Source organism: Microcebus murinus, chromosome 2, assembly GCF_040939455.1.
Source record: "Microcebus murinus isolate Inina chromosome 2, M.murinus_Inina_mat1.0, whole genome shotgun sequence".
NCBI classification, from domain to species: Eukaryota; Metazoa; Chordata; class Mammalia; order Primates; family Cheirogaleidae; genus Microcebus; species Microcebus murinus.
Genome location: NC_134105.1, coordinates 22,301,931 through 22,307,613, shown reverse-complemented (window position 1 = coordinate 22,307,613; position 5,683 = coordinate 22,301,931).

The following is a 5,683-nucleotide window of genomic DNA, read 5'->3' as shown; positions in this document are numbered from 1 at the left end:
CTAAAACTTTAGCTCAAATCTTCATCATCTCTAACCCAAACTGTAGCCATAGCCCCCTAATTGGTCCCTCTGCTTCCTCTCTTCCTACCCACATACTATTTTTGACATACATCCTTTTATAATTCAAGGGAGATATTGTTATTTCCCTGCTCAAATCCTCCAATGTGTCCTCATCACATTTAAAAGAAAATGCAAACTCCATCCTTAGTGCATACGATGAGTCTCCCGACCACCTAACTCAATTTCACACCATGCTTTCCCTTGATTGCAAGCTCCAGCCACTCTGGGATCCTGTTGTTCCTCGCTGTGCTCACTTTGTCTCCATCTCAGGTCCCTTCCACCTGCTCCCCCTCCTGCCTGGAGTGTTGGCCTGGACTGTGGCCTGGCTCCCGCCCTCACTTCATTCTTGTCTCTGCTCAGATGTTCATTTATCACCAAGCGCTTCCCTGACCATCCTTTATTTTTATTTTTATTTTTTTTTCATCCTTTCTAAAACAGCCGTCTTATCACTCTCTATTCTCTTCTCTGCTTTAATTTTCTTCATAATCATTAGAACTACCTGATACTATTTCATATGGTCTAGACTGTAAACTCCATGAGGACAAGAACTTCATGTTTCCACCTTATTCATCGCTAGCGTCTAGAACAGTTTCTGGCACAGAAGAGGTTCTCCATAAATACCTGTTGGGTGAATAAATCTGCACGGTGTCTATTTTACAATGAGAATACATGTGAAAACCTTTTAATGCAGAGATAGCCCAACTTTACCAGCTTGTTACTACTACAAAGTTGGGTTTAATTCCCTGATTGCCTTAGCACCCCATTCATGTGATGATAAATCTTTAGTTTCTCCCCAGAGGGCTCCCCAGTTACTTCCGTGAGTCCCCAAAGGAGGACTCACAAGAGTGGCATGCTAGAATCAGCATGTACAGGCACCTGAGAGCCGACTATCAAATATTCAGGAATTCTGTGAGCTGCTGTTATACTGTGGTAGCTTGAAATTGGCCCCAGTGGGAATATTTACACCATGGAAATTAGCAAATGCTACAAATCAGGGTGGTTTTTTAAATTATTTAATAAAAAAAATTTAGTGCCAGTTTGCCAATACAAGGGTCCCCAAACTAGTTAGTAAACTACAGTCCCCAGGTGGCATCAGCTTTCTGCTAGCTGAGGCCCCAGAGTGAAGGCTCTAGGAGCCCTGATCACCACCACCCAGCCCGAGAAAGCCAATGTCCCCGTCACGGCTGTTCTATCATATACTCCCGAGGAGCCGAAGGGGAAGTTAAGGGCTGCCCAGCCAGTACAGACAGAAATGAATGGAGCTTTGAAGATGCAGGGTTTCTGCAAAACTTCCCTCAGGGTCTTCTCTCACCATCTGGCTTTTCAGTTCTGGGCACCTTTTTTTATTTTTAATCAAGGCTCCATGGTGGCAGTGCCAAGGGGTGCCTGGGGACTCCACCCACCTGTGGCAGTCTCTGCCAGTCACATTTCCACATCTGTCCCCTCTTCTTCCTTACTGGGCGGTGCTGCCAGAGCAGCAGGGCAGCAGAACAAGAAGCCAGAAGAAGCCACCAGCCACATGGCACTAGCGACAAAACACAATTCCTTTACTCAGTTCAGCCACCGTTGGCTGGCTAACCGCTGCTTGAGTCAGTTCCTGACTGATACGCTCTCTGTGATGTCCCTCCACTCCCCGACGCCAGTTAAGTAAAAACACTTATTTTCTACGCAAGAACAATGTCAGAACAAGCCCCCTAGGCATCCTCCCCACAGCCAGATGGCAGCCTCCAAGCCGCTCCGAAGTCTCTGGAGCTGCCCTGTGGTTCCATTAGAGGTCTCTTCTCACTCGTGTGGCCATACCGTCTGTCTCAGACTCACCCAGGCAGGAGGTTTCCAGAAGATATTTCTCCTGAAACTGCTCCCTCCACAGATCAAAGCCTTTATGTTGAGGAAACAGCAGAGTGTGGGCTTTTAGGCTTGTAGTTTGGGCCCTGACACTTACAAGCATCCTGGGGAAAGTTATTTGTTGAACTCTCAGTTTCTTCATCTGTATAATGGGCTCAATACTCCCAGCTTCACAATTGATTGCTGTGAGGAGTAAATGGGAAAACATCCAGAGTGAGCGTTCAGAGCTGTACCTGATCATTTCCTTAGGATAAATTCCTAGAAGAGGAATTTCTGGGTTACAGTTTCTGCTCATTCAGAATTTTGGTGCATCCTGAAAACTGCTCTCCAAAAGGGTTTATACCAATGTGAGAAAATCCCATTACTCCAGAACTTCGTTAATATTATGGATTGTCATTTTCTTTATCTTTGCAAAGTTTTTAGGCAAAGATAATGTCTCCTTTTTTACATTTTAAAGTTGGGTGTCTCTTAATTACTAACAAAGGTGATCATTCTTTAATGTTTGCTGGTCATTTGAATTTCTTTTGCAAATTTCCTGTTCTCGCCCTTTGCCTGTTTTCTCTGGGGTTGTAGGGGGTGAGGGTAACCTGGCAGTTGGGGTCGGTTTGGGGGATGTGGCGGTGGCAGGAGGAATGACATTAAGTAGAGGGGCGCGAGAGGAGTTTCAGAGCAGAATGGATGGTGATTTGGGCAATGGTTTGGACACAGGTGGAGAAGCAGAGAGAGCAGTTAAGAATGACACCCCGGTTCAATGGTAAAGACACTTTCTGAGATGGGGAAGGTTAGGGGTGATGACGCTGTTTGTCATTTTGGCCATTTGAGTTTGAGAAGCCCCATGGGATACCGAAGTCCAGTAAACAGCTGGATGTGTGCACCTGGAGCTGTGGAGACAGATGTCAGCTGGAGATCGAGTCCTTGATCTCGGGGATGAGAATTGCCAGTTTGGTGGAGGAAAGGGGAGGACCTACTGGAGAAAAGAGAGGAATGCCTGAGCTGAAGAGGTGACAGAGGAAAAAGGCTGGGAAGGGGTGACGGAGAAGGTAGGTAGAAATGAGGGGGGTGCAGAGCCGTGGAGCTAAGGGAAGAGGGTGTTTCATGATGCAGAAGATGATGAACTGCATCGGAGACACAGGGTAAGACTAAGACGAAGAAATGCCCACTGGAGTTGGGAGATGAGGAGGAGAGTCTAATGGTGTGATGGTGGCAGAAGCCAAACCAGATGGTTGAGGGCGAATGGGGTGAGGAGGTGGGTACCGAGGGCCAGGTCTCTGCAGGGCAGGAAACAGTTGACGAAACAAGAGTAATGGTCCAGGATAGAGTGGTCATTAATTTATTTTATTTTTTTTTTAAGACTAGTCAAGTGCAGTAGTGAGCAGGTGGCAAAGTAGTAGAACAAGGAGTTGAATCTGTAGCTGACAGTGAACAATCAAGTGAGATAACTCACCACTTTCGGACCAGCCCATCAAATTATTTTATGCACTTTGGTCTCATCTTTGCATTCTGTTTCATTGATCACTTGCCTCTTCTATTGTATTAATGATGCTTTTTTATTTTCTGTACTTTATGATGCTTTGACATCTTGGGGTCTTACTAATCCTGGAGAGATTGCCCCTCCCAGGGCTAGCTAATTCCTAGCGATAGTAAATAATTTTCCTGTGAGCACTCCTTCTATATACAAACCTACGAGTCCAGAGCCCATACCCTAAACCACTCTTTTATCTAAGTCGCTCTCCAAGCCAAAACTCCCCCTACCCTAAATCGCCTCAGAGCCAGGTACTAGATGACTAGGAACCACCCCTATATCTCAGAGCTATGAAATTATTCAAAGTATCCAATCCCAAAACTGCTCAGCTGCTTACCTAAGGTCACGCAATGAATTAATTGAGCCCCAAATTCAAACCCAAGTCTTCTGTTAGTCTTGAGTTTTTTCTAACAGACTAGAATGGCTGCCGACTCAACTAACGTGTAATATAAACCCCTTCCTTCCAGATCAAACCACAGGAAAGGCTCTCGGCCACACTGACCATGTGGCCCTGCGTGGCCTGGCTTCCCCCAACGCCCCCCGGGAGCTGTAAATAGTAAACTCCTCTTTCAGTGGCCATTATCTTTGTGTCTGTCACCTCACCAGACTAAAACAAAGTCCCAGGTACACTTTCAAACATCTGTGCCAGTGACATATTGTTTTAATTTCTAAAACTTTGTAACATTTTAACCGATGGGCAAGTCCTTTCTCTCTCATATTTTTTGGACTTTTCCTGAATAGTGTATTCTTCCACTTCACTTTAGAATCTCTTTGCTAAAGATGAGGTCTTTAGGGATTTTGAGTTGGCATATGTAAATTTTTATATTAATTTGAGGGAAATAGGTGGGTTTTAAACATCGAGTGTTTCTATTCAAGACAAGGTATACATCGCCAAGTCTTTTTCCATGTCCCTCAATCGACTTTTTGCCCACAACGGCTTTGCCTGCTTTTGGCAAGTTTACTTCTGGTTATTTTATGTCTTTACTGATATTATGAATGGAATCTTTCCCCATCCTATTTTCTAACTACTTTTTATTGTTTTATGGGAATACTATTGATTTTTGTGTATTTGTTTTGTAATTGGCCATGTTCCTGGACTCACTTAATATTGTTAATGGATTTTGGGGGGGGGGACTTCTAGATGTATAATCACATTAACTTTAAATAATGATCATTTTACCACCTTCTTTCTAATATATATATCTCTTTTCATGTCTCCCTAACTAAATCAACTAGGACTTTCAGAACAACTTTAATTAAGGCTGTGGGAGGGATCCTGATTATTCTTTACCTATGGAACTATTTCTAGAGTTTCATTGTGAAATATGATGCTTAAAGTTGGTTTGAAATGTTTTAAAAATCATAAGAGAGTATCTTACTTCTGTTTTATGAAGATTTTAAAAGCTTAGTTATGAATATTATATTAATGAAATGCATTTTCATTATATTTTAATATATGGTTTTCTTTTTCTACTTATTAGTGAGATACATTGTATTAATAGATTTTCTAATATTGATCTATATTTTAATTCTTGTAACTAATACCACTTGGTCATGGCCTATTTTTCTTTTAAGCCATTACTGTAGAATATTTTCTAGAATAAATTATATTAATAGATTTATTAATATCGAACCATCCTAACATTCTTGTCATAAACACCACTTGATCAAGGCATATTTCTATCCTAATACACTGTTAGGTTCTCTCTGCTAATACTTATTAAAGAGTACGAACTCGGTCTGCAAGGTCAGTTGTACGAGAGATAGCACATTTCTCAAACTGCCACAGTTTTCCTTCAGAATTTTGCATCCATATGAGAAAGGGAGGTTGGTGTTTTGTTTTCCTTTTCTGCACTATCCTTATTGAGTTTGGGGGACAAGGTCTTCCTAAAGAAAATCAGGACTATGACCTTCTTTCTGCCCTGGCACAGTTGTCCCTGCTAATTGGTGTAACTGCCCGACACACAGGATGCGCTACACCCATTTTATACCTGGGAAGACTGAGGCTCAGTCCTGCCACGCCAGCCTGATGGCAGGGTCTCTGGGAGGGAAAATTCGTCCCTGGGAGGCCATGTAGCATGGTGGTTGTCTTCATGCACTTGTGCCGCTATGACAAAATACCTGAGACTCAGTAATTTATAAGAACAGAAATTAATTTTCTCACAGTTTTGGAGGCTGGGAAGTCCAAGATCAAGGTGCCGACAGGTTTGGTGTCCAGTGAGTTGCTCCACCAATGGCGTCTCCTCTCAGGGACAT